This window comes from Myxocyprinus asiaticus, chromosome 11 (genome assembly GCF_019703515.2).
Source record: "Myxocyprinus asiaticus isolate MX2 ecotype Aquarium Trade chromosome 11, UBuf_Myxa_2, whole genome shotgun sequence".
Taxonomy (NCBI): Eukaryota; Metazoa; Chordata; class Actinopteri; order Cypriniformes; family Catostomidae; genus Myxocyprinus; species Myxocyprinus asiaticus.
In genome coordinates this window covers 10,117,399-10,133,542 of record NC_059354.1, presented here as the reverse complement: position 1 = coordinate 10,133,542, position 16,144 = coordinate 10,117,399, and the positions used below count along the sequence as shown (strand labels likewise).

Below are 16,144 nucleotides of genomic sequence, written 5' to 3'. Positions count from 1 at the left end.
AAAAAAATAAAAACATGTCTAAAAGAATTGCTAGAGAGACCTTGCCTAAACCTATAGTAGAGTTTTTGAGTTGCACAAATATAAGTTTGGTCTAATATACTGTAAGTTACAGTGAATGTTTCTGGTAAATACAGTATGCTCAATTATTTTTACACCGCTCAAGCTCCTGATTCACGCTACAGTGGTGCACTTCATCAAGACGACGCACGATGGCAGTGTTACGACTGGTTTTATGTACTGTGAGAGTTGTGGTAATAGTTCAAGGGGTTGGAGATGAGATGATGGGCGTTTTTCTGGAATAAAGTGATTATCACAGTTGGACTCCTCTTGGCAATTCTCCCCCGTGTTGATGGAGCTGTAGTCTCTCAGTTAGCCTCCTCACTGAACGAGAGACTCATCCCGAAACTTCTCACGGGATACACCCTCACAATAGCGCAGGGAACGGGACACACGAATCGCAAACTCCGAATTTACCTGGAGCTGGATATCGCTTTGTCTCCAAGAGTGGATTAAAAAGGACATTTTACATTAAAGTGCTGAGGCAAGTTCTGTTTTCATTCATTCGAAGTTGCTTATGTTGTCAGAATGAAAGACATGAATTGATTAATTTGTATGCTTTAAAAATGTGTCGGTTTAGTCATTCGTTAATTTATGGGATTTATAAGAAAGGGACGCGGAGTGTGATTGCTTTCATTTTAATCTCTACGGTCTCCTTGTAAACTTTGTAACTTTAGTTATTGTTGTAATACAGATGCACGGGTTTTAAATGAAACTAACATACCACGTGGACGTGAAACGCACGAGCTCTCAGTCGCGTTAATGCGCAAGAAAGTCGAATTAATTAAACTTTTCTTCACATTATAAGTGTAAGCCGGCTGGCTGAGTTTAGATGTATCTGAACTGGGGACGAAGGAAGGAAGGAACAAGTCTGGGCCAATTGCCAAGCAACGTGTGCATTGCATTCATCTGAGACTTTATGATAAGAAGGAAAAAGAGCGCAACAGTGAGCTGTAATAATAATATTTGCATGGACGGTATAGATGGCAGCAGACAGACACTCGGTGTGCGATTTTAATGCTCTTCAGCTGAATGGCATATCCAAAGAACCGTGAAGCCTGCTGACTTCGAGAAGGATTTAACAAAGAGAGTCCTTGCACAACTTTTATTGCCTATTGTTCTTCACTAATGCAAGCATCACTTTGACTATTGCTCATATTTGAACAAACCTCTTACCTCAAGGATCAAATATGTGTTGCAGACATGAGTGGTACCGCAAATTGTAGAGGAGAGGTGTGCTGTTACTTTTCTGATTTACGACATTTTGGATTTTCTCCTGGTGGACCTAGAAAATCCCACAAATTTGCACTGAATGAGGGACCTGAATATCATTTGTTTTTTATGCTAGTAAGCAACCACCCAGAACACCCTAAAAACGCCCCAGCGACCACCTAGAACCTGCTTACACCCAGAACACCCTAAAACGCCCTAACAACCACATAGCAACGTGCTAAAATCTCTCAGAACACCAAGTAACCTCCTAAAAACCACATTGTAACGCACTAAAACCACCCAGAACACCCTAGAAACTTCATAACCACACCCTAGCAAATACTTAGACCCCCCTAACAACCACAAAGCAATGCACTAAAACCACTCGAACACCCTAGAAACCTTTTAGCAACCACCTAACAACCATATTGCAACATAATTAAAACCACACAGAACACACTAAAATGCCCTAGCAACCACCTAGAACCCCCTAACTAACACATAGCAACGTACTTAAAAACTGCTCAGAACAGCCTAGGATCCAACCAGAAAAGCCTAGAAACACTCTAGCAACAACCAAGCACAGGTGACGAATTACACGATGACCTTCAGAGAGTTCTTCCCCATTAAAAAAGTTTTACTCCTAAAGAAATTAATTGTAAATTTGAAACATATGTATAAAATCATGAGCACTCACATGAGACGAAGACTCTAGTTATATCAGTAATATTATAAAAGCTGTTTTATTCTACATGGGGCTGCCATTTTAGAGTCACATGACCAGCTGAATACGACGCGCTTAATCGCAGTATCCTTCTTGTTATTGGACACTTTCACTCTTGGATTAAATTAATCATGACTGATTGAGAAAAGTGAATTTCTACAATGGCATCTCTAACTGAAAACTATTGACTTTGAATGATGCTGCATCCACACCACTAGGTGTCACTATAAGTCCAAGATGAGACAAACAAAAAGTTACTGAGTATACCTTTAATAAACATTATTTAAACAATACTTCCATGTATAGACTACCTAAATGTAAGTATTATCATGCACTTTCTCAGCTACTCCTAAACTAACATTTCTTCATTGAATAGTAAAAAACTTCTCTTTGTTCTCTTTCTCTGGCTCATGTTGTCTTCACTGGTGATTGAAATCTCAGTACAAAAGGAAGGATTTATTTATTTGTTGCAAATATCCCTCCATGTTGCTATAATTTGCTGCCTTTATAGGGCTTTAACTTTTTCTTGGATCAAACAGTGCATTTCTGAGTAGGGTTGTTTCTTACAACACTACCATCAGGATATTTAAAAAAAAGAAAAATGACGATTTTATTTATTCATTATTCTTAATAATGTTATTCTGTATGATGTGAGGGCATGTATCTTGTTTTAATTTCAAGTAAAAGGCTACAGTTTTGTTAATTTTTCTTTCTACTGGCCAATGATGATTCTGAGAAGTGCCCGCAGCCTATTGTTGCTGTAGTAACGAACGCAATTTCCATGCGTGTCTAATTGACAATGTAAAATGTGAGCTTTCATTTCAGCTTTGTTGTTAGATTTGTGATTATTTTTCGTTATTTCAGCAGACAGCTAGCTTTATACATTCAGATCAACAGCATCAGGTTAAAGATTGAAAATGTTATCATTCCATGCACGGAATAAATGTGCGTTCTTGAATGAGGAGAGTTTTTTCTGCACATTCACTTGAACCAATACATTTAATTGAAATTGACAATAAAAAATTGTGTACAATTTCGTTGTCGAATAGTCGTTTGATCTCATTTAACGTAACATGAGATCACATTAATGATGACGCGCGAGAGCAGCACTGCAGTTCGCATCTGTTCTGAGAAAGAGGAAAAAACAGCTCACAGTTCAGACACATTCTAAACTTTCCAAACAGCTTCAGGTGATGTAGATCGCAAAGTATGAAGGAATTATAATGCAAAAATACAAAAAAAGTAAATACTGAAGCACCCTCACTGTGGAATAAGTGGAGCTGGAGCTGCCGCACCGCTGAAGCAAAACTTGCTTGTCGAGCGTCTTTAAAGGAAACACCCCAGCTTTACATCTTTAATGCAGTTATATTTAATGTGTTATAGCTTTATTAAAGTTCAAATAATAAGGAAGCTGGTCATGTAAATAACTACAAAATCCAAAACTGGCATTTCTCTGTGCGCTCCGTGCCTCTTCTATGAGTTGTGTGAAGTGTCCCGATCTTAGGGGGAGAGATTGAAACTGCGCCCAGCTGATGCAGACTGTCGCAGGAACGCTCATCCCTCGAGTGCGCACGCTTAATGCAGCTAGATTATAACGTGATGACTCGTGACTTATTGAATCATAATATATGTCACTGTGCAATTCTTATCGTAAAGAAAATTGGCAATACAAAGCTTTATTAATAAGAGAGTTTTTTTTATGTTTTTTATTTTGTGAGTTAAAGATGGATTGAAGTGAACAGAAAGGTGAGAGAGGGTAGTCTTTGCCCCATAATACACTGCAACAAAATATGTTTTTGATTTTTTGTTTTGGCTTGTTTTCCAATATAAATATCTAAAACTCCTTTAAAACGACATACATTTACTTAAGCAGCTATTACTGCAGAAGACAAAATTGTTATCTGAGAATGTTGAATATAATATTAAAAATACAAATATTTTAAAATATCTAAAAATCCTTGATAACAATAAGATTTTTTGCAGTGAATTTCTTAAGTTTTTTTATTTTTTTTAATTTAATTCAGTGAATGTCATTTAGAGGTATTTTTTAAAGATGATTTTGTCCACTTTATTGTTAGCAAGCACGTGTTATACATCCTTTTAAGTTGGGATAGTCGGTTAAGGGCTAATGATTAATCGTTACAATAATCGCCCGAATAGTCGAATAATCGTTAGATTAGTCGATTATAAAAAGAATCGTTAGTTGCAGCCCTAATTCGCACCCTGCCCTAGCAACCACCTAGAACCACATAGCAATGTGCTAAAAACCAATCAGAACAGCCTAGGATCCACCTTGAAGAGCCTAGAAACACCCTAGCAACAACATAGCAATGCAGATAAAATCACTCAGAACACCATAGCATCCACCCAGAACACCCTAGAAATTCTGTAGCAAAACCCCTTAACAACCACATAGCAACATGTTTAAAAATACCCAGAACACCCTAGAAATTCCCTAGCCACACCCTAGCATCCATCCAGAACACACTAGAAATGCCCTAGCAACACCCTAGCAACAACATAGAACCCCCTAACAACCATATTGTAATGCACTAAAAACCACTTAAAACAGTCTAGCATCCACCCAGGACAGCCTAGAAGCACTCTGGCAACACCCGTGCAACCACATAGCAATGCACTCAAAACCACCCAGAAAACACTAGAAAAATCTTTGGGCACTGACCCTAGTAATCCTAACCCTAACAACCACATAGCAACGTGCTACAAATTACTCAGAACACCATATAATTCACCCAGAACCCTTAAGAAAAGCTCTATCAACATCCTGGCAACCACCTAGAACCCCTGAACAACCACTTGTGCTTAAAATCACTCAGAACACCATAGCACCCACCCAGAGCACCCTAAAAATGCTGTGGCAACACCCTGACAAACACCTCAAAATCCCATAATAACCTAATTTTTCAGAACACCTTAGAAATGCTGTAGCAACACCCTAGCAACCTCCTAGAAAAACCCTAAAAACCCTAACTACCACATTAAGGCACTAAAACCACCCAGAACACCCTAGAAACTCCCTAGTCACACCCTAGCATCCACGCAGAACACCCTAGCAACATTCTAGCATCCACCTAACTACCATATTGTAATGCACTCATTACCACACTAGAAACATCCTAGCAACCACACAGAACACCCTAAAATCCACATAGCAACTCATTAAGAGCCACTCCAAACACTCTAACATCCACCCAGAAAACTCTAGAAACGCTCTAATCACACCTTAGCAACCACCTAGAATCCCCAAACAGCAACTAGCAATGTGCTTAAAATCACTCGGAACACCCTAGTATCCATCTAGAAATGCTGTAGCAACACCCTAGCAACCACCTAGAACCGCCTAACAACCACATTGTAATGGACTAGAAAACACCCAGAACACCCTATTAATGCTCTTGCAACATCTTAGCAACCTCCTAGAAGTCCCTAACAACCACATTGTAATGCACTATAACCACCCAGAACACCCTATAAATTCCATAGTCACACCCTAGCATCCATCCAGAACACACTAGAAACGTCCTAGCAACCACCTAACAACCATTTTGTAATGTACTCAAAGCCACCCTAGAAACATCCCAGGAACCACCTAGAACCCCCTAAAATCCACATAGCAACATGCTTAAAATCCCTCAGAACACCCTGGAAATGCTGTAGCAACACCTTAGCAACCAATGAGAACCACTTAATTTACCACTTAAAATACAAATGTACCTATGTTTTTAATAAATTTAAAACAATCAAATTTAAAATACATGATTCTTGTGATTGTCACCTTTTGGTCTAACTTGATCATCAGTTTTTGTACTAGGGCACTAAAAGCTTCTGTGGTTTTATTAATAAGTAGCCTGACTAGTACTTTGGAGACTTCCTTATTGGAATGTAAGATTTTAAAAAAGATTGATGGGAGAGCTAGCTGTTAAAATCATTTATGCAATGTCCCCTTTGAAATGAAGACAGACATTTTCCTTTATGTTAAGCACAGATATTGTTTTTTAAACTGTATACAGTGCACAAAATTCAGAACTTTGGTGGAAAAATCGTAGGCCTAAACGGTCTCCTTTCATGTTAGAACCTCATATTGCTTCCTGAGGAATTCGTCTCACACTCACAACCTAGTTTACAGTCTATGGAAACTGCTCAAGGCCAAAAGTTAGAGCTAAAAAAACTGCTCGTATTGGCTTTAATTAATTTAATCAGTGTAACTGGAAACCAGTGGTTTTATGAGCTGTCTGACTGTAGTTTTCTATAAGTTTCTGTGTAATTCCCTTAACCTTAAATAGTGAATGCCAAGATGTGGCAGGTATTTTTCTGTAGGTATATTAGATTATTCGGTTTTCATAAAACAAGAAATTCACATGAAGTCTCTTTTTTTTTTTCTGTAGCAGTGAGCCAATTAGAAAGTGCAGGTACTTTATGTAATGTGCTTTCTGTACTTGTCCCATTGCACCTCGCTCACCCCACTTCAAGCAAATGGATTAGTCCACCCACTGAACGCCTACAGTGCAGCACTCTTCTCTAGAAAGGTGCTTTTGCAAACCACAATCAACAGACTCCACATCACGTTAAGTGTTGTGATGTTATTGCCGTTCTAACGGATTTCTGTAAAGACTGAGAAGAAATGTTGACTTTCAGAAGGTTGGGTCTCTGGGGCTACCGAAACTTTATACAGTAGAGTCACTTCCTCTAGGTCTTTGTATCTACTAGATTTGCAGATCGATGAAAACTGTAAATGCTCGGCTGTTGACAACAGTGACTGTCCTACCCAATTTGGCACCCTAGGCGAGACCCTCCAGTCACCCCCACCTGATAAAAATGATTAGAGAGTTATGTATTATATTTTACATAAAAAAAGGACAAATTAAAACATAATTAAATACATCACAAATGGGTATAAATTAAATCTTGCAAAACATTAATATAAACAATGTTGGGAGGAAATATGCAAGTGAATGTTATGGCTTCTTAAGTATGCATTAGAATTTGGTATCATATATAGAAATAAACATAATGTAAAGTGCATGAAAACAAAACCGAGTGGTCCAAGATGTTCACAAAAAAAAAAAAAAAAAAAAGCAATGGTGCGCTGCCGTAAATTCTTTTGAAATATTTTATTTTGTAGAAGCCGTAAATCAGTGTGATTTTTAATTTTAAAAAAAGTATTTAATTGCTTAATTCTCAGTGAAAAACTACACTACCCATAATCCTGAAGTGAAATCCACCAATTAGAAAATTTGCTGTTACCTTGGAAATGGGAAACGGACCAAAAGAGTTCAGAAGTGACTGTCTGCTCCTTTAAAGCATTTTGAATGACGTAATTGAGTCAACCTTTTTACATCCTCAAACAACTTATAAATCTTGACATTTTGCAATGCTATTTACATACAGCTCTGGAAAAAAATAAGGGACCACTGCAAAATGATCAGTTTCTCTGGATTTGCTATTTATAGGTATGTGTTTGAGTAAAAAGCATTTATTTGCAGAAAATGACAACTGGTTAAAATAACATAAAAGATGCAGTGTTTTCAGACCTCGAATAATGCAAAGAAAACAAGTTCATATTAATAAAAAAAATGTTTATTTTATATACAAATAACAAAGAGACATTAGCATAGAGGGAAAAAAACTTTCGCAAGCAGAGAAGCATACAATAACAAAAAAGACTGGAGCATACAGTCACAGCAGAAAAGCAAAGCAATTACGAATCAGAATAACATAGGGGAGTAGTGATGAAGGAGGTCAGGGATGTACAGAGGGGCAAGACCATTAAGAGCTTTAAATGTTTTGAGTATTTATATTGAATGCTGTTAGAGACAGGTAGCCAGTGTAGACTACGTAAAATGGGAGTGACATGGGATGATTTCTTAGAATAAGTAAGAAACCGAGCAGCAGAATTCCTATCCTGTCCCAAACATGCATCATGGAAAAATAATGGGAGGTGTTTGCATATAGACGGTAAGATCAGTGGTACTAAACTGGTGGTTTGCAACCCAGAATTGGGTCACAGGCCTGTTGGGTCACCGACAGCAGAGAAAGAAACAATGCTTAATGCAAAGAACCATACAGGATGGCAAAAAAAGTAGGCTTCTCAACTTTATCAAACTCTACAGTATTTTGGCATAAATTCATACCAAGATGGTCAGGTTGCGTGCAGTGTGACATGCCCTCATTCCCAAAAACCATGAACAAAACTATACAAGGTAAAAGATATATGACCCAGATTACAGTGCTGTGAAAAAGTATTTGACCTGATTTCTTCTATTTGTGTATATTTTTCGTATTAAATTGTTTTGAATCTTCAAACGAGATATACATAAAACAAATATGACCCAGATTACTGTACATTAAATACGGGTTTGCGTGCAACTAGGATAAATATTATTTTGGTTTGCGCTGACCACAATATGTTTCGTGAATTAATGGCAGCCGAGATATTTAAAAAAAGAAATTATTTAATTGTTATTTTAATATTTTAGGATTATGAATGGTAGTATATTTCTATGATTGACTTATGACATTTTTGTTTACTTCCGTGTTGGTTCCTCACTTGATGTCTAATAGAAAATCTGGGTCCTTAAGCAAAAACAGTTAAGAACTACTGCAATAGATGATGTACGAAAGGTAGCAGCAGTTGGGGGACTAGAGGAATAAGGGAGAGATTAATCATTAATAGACCCCGTTTACACATGGCATTAAGACGCATTTTAGTGATCCGATCACGAGATCAGCGCTAAATACAGGTATAAACGGGGTCTAAAACATTATTTGATCAGATCACAGAAACCACGTACGAATGTGGTCAAAATCGCATGTGACGGCATCGTATTTGAGGTGTAAATGCTTATGCGTCCTGAATGCGTCCTGGACAGCAGTGAAGCTCCTCCCCTCACCTGTCAATCAATCGCTGCGCTAAAAAAAAGTGTAAACTTTGCCTGTTACGAGCAGCTTAAAATGTAAATAACCGGACACAAAAATAAAAAAAGCGGACACAAACACAAGAACTTCATGGATCTTCTTCAGTGTGTCTGATATCAACACAGATGAGAAGCACGGACATCTGTAGCACCTTCAATACAGGTAATACACTAAATAGTGGATACTTCTGCTTGAAATGTTGCATTTGTGCTTAGATCAAATTTCAGATGCAACTGCAAGAAACAGTATAGAAATAGTTTTTCTTTAATGACTTTGTTGCGCTTTAATGTCATGCAGTAACAAACTAACATAGTGATTGATTTCGTCATAAAACAGAGACCCTCTCCCTGAAATCCGAACACAAATGGTCACAGGAGACTCCATTTAAGCGACCAGGTGTAACAGCGATGTGTCTCGCCTGACCACATGTGATCGGATCACCCGAGATGCATCTTAATAACAGGTGTAAACGGGGTCGTAATCAAACACTAGTTTGATCATCAGTGGCTATAAACGGAGGCCCTGGCCAGGTAAAGAATGACGCTACACAGGTTGATGCAGATTATGAAGGCCAGCCTTCCACGCCATTATCAATACTTCTAGAAAGTAGCAAAGGGAACAATGAGAGCTGATAAGAGTGATGACCTCTGTCACTTCACTATCTCAGTCACATAGCCTTTATCAACAACAGCTCTGCTTATACAATATAAAGTGACTAAGGTTACTTTCACACTAGCACTTTTGGTGTGCACCCAAGTTCGAATGACGTCAAAGTTCGGTTCGTTTGGGTGGTGTGAACGCTGTTTTCCAAACTCGGGTGTGCACTCGTGATCCGCACCCGAGTCTACTTGAAGAGGTTGTCTGGGGTATGGTTCATGCGAATAAATCACCTTCAGAGAGCAGCTCACATTCTTCACTCTTGCAACGCATCTGCTGGCTCACAGCAGACAAATGCTAATATTCTTCACATCATTGCACATTCAATGCATCCGTGACAGACAAACATAATTGTCGTTTTGTGCATGTAAAGTTTGAGTGGTAAATCTAAAGAGATGAATACTTCAGTAACACAGCGAAGCTAATGTCTTCTTGAGTTGTTGCCTAGTTACAGTAGTAAACAGCTACTGCTTGTACTCGCATTGATGATGTAATTGGACCACGGTTCAGACCCCAAAAAATATGATGTGTACAGAGACCAGCGTGGCAGGGGGACGGGGGAGGAAACGAACTCTGGTTTGGTCCAAGCAATCAAACCAAGTGTGAAAGCACCCTAAATGCCACCGAGAGAAGATAGCTTAAATCTTTTGTTGTTCTGTAAAAGTTTTTATTTATAATGGAAATAGGCCAATGTAACACCACCACTGGTGCAGTTAAAGTCAGCTTGAAATAGCATTTACAACCCAGTGTATTTCAGTAGTCTGATGCATTAGTGAGTGAAATGGAATATTCAGTGAGAAAAGTGGTACGATGGGACAGGAATTGAACTGACTTTGTTTGGCTCGTTTTCCCATTAATGTATTATATATTATTATTATTATTATTATTATTATTAGGCTATTGTTATTATCAAATTAATATTACAAATAATTTGTCCGTAGAGAGACAGACACATGCTTGAAGGAACGCACTTTATTATATTATTAAGAACAGATGACAGAAAAGCCGTCTGTGCGCATGTTTATACAGAGGCGTGCAGTCTCGTGAAACGCACTTGTAAAAGGTTCTCACTCTTTCTTTATTTCTGTCTTCTTTTTTTGTTGCAAGATCAGTATCGTCTATGAGTGCTGCAAATGACCTCAGACAGCTCAGCTGAGGAGGTGCTTTGAGTTCAGTTCACTTTATTTCCACAGAGCAGTTCATTGTGACCACAACTCTACAGCCTATACATCTGTGATTAAAACATAAAATAATACAAAAACACGTTCACCTCGAACCATGATTTATATTTCAGTTATTATTATCATCGTTTTTATGTCTTCATTTGTGTAAGTAATTTTCCGCCTGCATGTTTAGACGGATACTTGCCTGACGATAAATGGAAAGGTAGTTACTTAATATTATATATATATATATATATATATATATATATATATATATATATATATATATATTTTTATTATTATTTTTTTTTATTTGATCACTTCATTATTTTAATTGCTTTTTCATTTCGTTTGGAGTGCAATTTGAATATCCATCCATCCATCCATCTCTATCCATTTCTAAATCCATCCATCCATCTCTCTGTCTGTCTGTCTTTCTGTGAAGGAAGGAACAAAACAAATGTATTCACACACATGATGTATTTTCCTGGAAAACTAAATACACGACCGGTAGAGAATGCACAGATGAAGTAGGTTAGTTTCCAAAGAGATGTTGCCCTTCACAACTGTTGTAAAGCCATCTTTCAAAAAGTTGAACAACATACATTTTAATTGCACTTATTTTTTTCCAGTTTCATTTGAATTTTTAGTTAAAAGAAATAAAAATTGTTTTATTGTGTAGGCTTAACCCTAACCCTGCTTAACGAAAATTACCCCATATTACCACCTAGCGTCCAACCAGCGGTAATACTGCTCGTCGGTTTCCTGTGGAGTTTCTTTTCTGCGACCAACCAATCAAAACTTGGTCGACAAAGACACTTTTCATCGACTAATGTTTGGTCGACTATTAGGGGGCAGCCCTGTTGGGATGAGATGGTAATGTTCTCCAAAACACATGCATCGGTAGAAATTGAAATTGCGAAAGCACCTCCCTTGCTTAAAGGTTGCAGCATGGTTCAAGTGGAAATCATTGATGTTAAGGAATTAAAATGCAGCTGCCATGTGATGCTTGATTAAATCTATTGTCTGTAGCTTTGTAAACCCTCCATGAGCAAATTTACAAGGCTTCAATGCTCAAAAATATTTTCAATAAAGCTTTATGACTGAGAGAATTTTAAAGACATGTCTTTGAAAGCCTGTTATCTTCATATAGGCTTATTTTGGACATGCCCAAGCTATTATGAGTCCTTCGCAGAAGTTAACAATAGTTTACTTGCCAAAGCAAGAGGCATGATTGATTTATGAAACCGCATTGAGCCTGACACAAAAACTGAAGTTACCATTACTGTTATTTTTTATTATAGTGTAAGAAAAGAATCACAAGTCCTGGAGATGTGATCCAGGGATGCTTTCCAGTCTGCCAAGTGTGGCTTCTGTGGGATTGGAGAAGTCAATCAGAGGGTTTACCCTGGAAATGGTGCAGACTTGCAGAACAGTGTTTCAGGTCACTGAGCAATCTTGCAAGGACTCTGAAATAGCCACAATGGCTTTGCCCCATCACTCAATTTAGAGCGAGTCTATAGTTGCCACGCTCACCAGCCATGTGTATGACTCTTTATAAACGGTTGCTTCAATACCAACATTTTGGCTTCGGTACAATACCAGCCCTGGTACCTTGGTATCGATATTAAATCTATACTTTTTTTTTATTATTTTTTATTTTTTATTACATATTTTTTATTATTATTCCATCACAAGACAGATAAACACAACATAAAATATGGAATCAGTTATATAAATTAAACCCCTCCACCCGAACATTCCCATAAAATCAAAGTCAACGTACGCCTACGAGAGTCCCCGCAAACAACTTTCCCGTTGGATTGCTCAAGTCCGGTGCTTCTATACAAATTCTGCGAGACAGAATTACATAACAGAAAATTATCTATAAAACAAACTCCAGCCAATAGGAGGCATAAACACAAGGAACGTGCAGATTCATCCACAACTGTCCCAAAGGAGTGTTACTCCACAAAACAATCTAAATCGATACTTTAATCAACAAATAAAAAGCCTCAGATTTGTGATGAAATTACACAGAAAATGACCTGATTAAAAGAACTGTATAAAGTCTTACAGATACAAATTATGCATTTTCCATTTTAATTTTTCTGGATTCCATGTTAAATGTTTTAATTAAATGTTATGATCAAATGGTGTTTAATCAAATTGATACATACAGTTTTAATCAAATAAAAATATTATAAAATGTAAATTTTTTGGTAAAATAAAATGCTGCACAACAGAGCTTCACAGTATTAATGAAAACAATGAAAAAAATCTGATCACCTGTGGCACAAGGCTGCTTTTGTCTGTGATATTGCTTACAGATAATAATAATGCAACCATTTCATATTGCATAATTGTTATGAGTATTATTGCTACTTTTTTAATATTACATTTTTACACAGTAGTTATATTTTTCTGTCTTCAATTTCATGCATCCATTTGAATAGAGCTTTCATGTTAGCGGGACTTTTATTTTGACAGACCTTTGTGTTCTTCCTGTTTTTACGGCTTAGTTATATCAAGCTTCCCATTAATGCTGGGATATTCCTGTCCTGACTCTCGAGCTGATATCTCCGAGCGGCACTCGAGGAGTTCATTTAAGTGTTGACAGCTGTTTATACTATAAACACACCATGAAAATTAAGCACTAGCAGTGTGTGTTGTGTTTTTTTGTGTGCGCTTGCGTCCGTCCGTGGTGTGTGTGTGTGTGTGTGTTTGTAGGAATCATATGACAGAGCAGTGCGCACCTCTTGTTCATTCTGTAGCGTGCAGTGCATCTGCCAATTTTAATTAATCAATTATTTAATTAAATGACATCTTTCTGCTGTTTAATGATCACACTTGGCCATATCCAGGTTTTTTATTTTCAAATTGTCATTGACTTCATCTCAAATTTGTCACATCTCACTGATTCTTAGCCTGTAATATGGTACCGAAATTAGCAACAAGATGATGTCGTACCATTAAAATTCTTTTTGGTATCGCGATACTTCGTTAGTACCGGTAAACCCCGCAACCCTTGTCTGTATTCGGTTAAACTCTGTTGTGTTGTTTACTTTCTCTACTGGCATCACTAACTGTGAGGTTAATGTTTGAACAATTTTTTTTCTGCTTTTAGCTTACACTACGTTTCCATGGACTTTTTTTTTTTTAATCTGCATCAAATTGTAAGTTATAAATTAAAATGTAGAGTGGGGTCCAAAAGTCTGAAACTATATTGAAAATCTGGGATTCAAAATCCAATTTAAACCTGGAAATTAACTACGTTTGTCATTATATGCTGTCATTAAACCGAAAAGACCAAATACTAAGAAATTCTAAAATTCATGTTCATTTTTCAAATTGAAACCACTCATTGTTTTAGATAATAGAATTTGTAAGGAAATAATGTCAAGTAAAAATAGGAGCATTTTCACTAGTTGTCTCAGACTTTTGGACCCCACTGAAAAAGTTTTTGGTAACGGTTTACAAATAAGGTTGTATTCTTTAACATTAGTATACAAATACGTATATGTTAATGCATTATGAACAAATGTGAACTAAACAATGAACAGTTGTATTTTCATAAATTAACATTGACCAATTAATAAATGCTGAAAAAAATATATTGTTCATTGATAGTTAATGATACTAATGCATTTACTAATGTTAACAAATACAACCTTATTGTAAAGCCCAAAAGTATACTGTGGTCAGACGTGGCTAGGCGTATGCAGACAGGACGTATGATGCAAATTTCATCATCAGCAGAGTGCTCGAGCACTGAACGTGTGCGACCCGATTTTTCTAACCGCACATACTCTGAACGTGCTGTATATGCATGCCCGAGGAATTATTTGCTTCATTTAGTGGGTCCACTAGGTGGCAACACTCACAGTTGAGCCGTTGCTGTCACTAAGAAGCACTAGAAGATGTAAACAACTGGAGACAAAGGTGGAAACAACAACAGTGGATGTGCACGTCAAGAGCACATGTGTGAGGAGGTCAGGAGATACCTGCATGTTGCAACTTGAGTCTGAAGGACTATAAAGACATCTTTATGTTTAAACTCCTGAAGAGAAATAGTCCAGTATCTCGTAGCAGTCGTATCACACGTTCCAACCTTCCACAGTCAAATTAAGTATATTTTGAAAGGCTAGTGTCCGACTGCACGCAGATGCTAAGCTTTCGTGTCGAAACTGGAGTATACTTTCAGCTTCAAGTGTTACCAAGTTTTTGTGTTTTTCACCATTTTTAACACCTTTTGCCTTTAGTTAATTTTAAATGGTCCTACAGTGTGACAGATAAATGTTTAAAAGTACAAATATTCCATGCAGTCTTTTAAAAAGAAAAACGTTTAAAAAAAGTTGTGTGCATAATTATTCTAAAAGAATTAGTTAAATGGTGATAAAATTGTTTTATATTTGGAGTATAGTATGTCACACCTCAGGACATTTCAGGGCTCAATGCTAAGGATTTTTTCTACTGGCCCAGTCGGGCCAGTGCTTCAGATTTTTACTGGCCCCAACACAAATGATAAATAGCTGTTTTTACCATCATGGCTTTAAAAATGTATCCAAAGATAATTATTTTTTACATATGTTTTTAAGACAATGTCCCCCCCAAACTGAATCACATTTATAATTTGCAAGATATGATTTATGCCTTATGTAATCCCATATAAGCGCTTTACAGATATAAATTCATAAATACATCATATTAACCTCAGCCGTCCTGCCATTTATACATGAGTTTTTAAGTGAAGGGTTCTGTTGTGCAGATGATGGGTTTTCGGTCACCCGTTTAGTCATGCTGTAATGCAACCTTTGGCCATGTGTAGTGTATTCACAAAGATTTAATCACTGAGTTGATGTGATTATTGGCTGAATGTAATAAACATATGAATCCCTGAGAAGAGACTTGCTACCAAATCGGTTGTGACGTGTAATATACATTAGGGAGATATTAGGCCTAATCTGTGAATTAACAATGTGTATATAACATGAAATCAGACAACCCAAACAAGACCAACACTGACTGATATACAAAGAACAAAAACAAAAATACCTGTACGGTCCAGAAATGAGACAAGTAACAGGTGTTTTATGAGGATGATATGAAGTAGATTGTTTCAAATATTCATCTTCACCCTTCAGCTGAACAGCTCATATAATAATAGCCTAATAGTCATAGTGATCTTGCTTCTTTTCATATCAAACGCCATTATCATGTCGAATTAATGATTACATTTTGAAACTAACCTAATTAAATGTACACTTACATTTTGGATACTGAGCAGCTTGTGATTTCCAGACACGTGTATAACTGGGGTTTAACAAAGTTTATTACGTCTCATTCAGCGCTTCATCTCTAAAGGCGAATTAATGAGAGAAAATGTGCTTTTTTT

The 16,144-nt window shown here is 37.1% G+C and overlaps 1 protein-coding gene across 3 annotated transcripts in view; it reads left to right on the top strand.

The window, feature by feature from the left end:
• The first annotated feature begins 314 nt into the window (after positions 1-314).
• The window catches only part of LOC127447748 (unconventional myosin-Ib-like), a 161,121-nt gene continuing 145,291 nt past the window's right edge, over positions 315-16,144 (top strand). For 2 of the 3 annotated variants that reach the window (XM_051709789.1, XM_051709788.1), the window contains exon 1: positions 316-541. The gene's annotated coding sequence lies outside the window, so the exon portion shown is untranslated. Of the gene's footprint in view, positions 542-16,144 lie in introns of all 3 variants that reach the window. The other variant, XM_051709787.1, reaches the window with a different exon arrangement.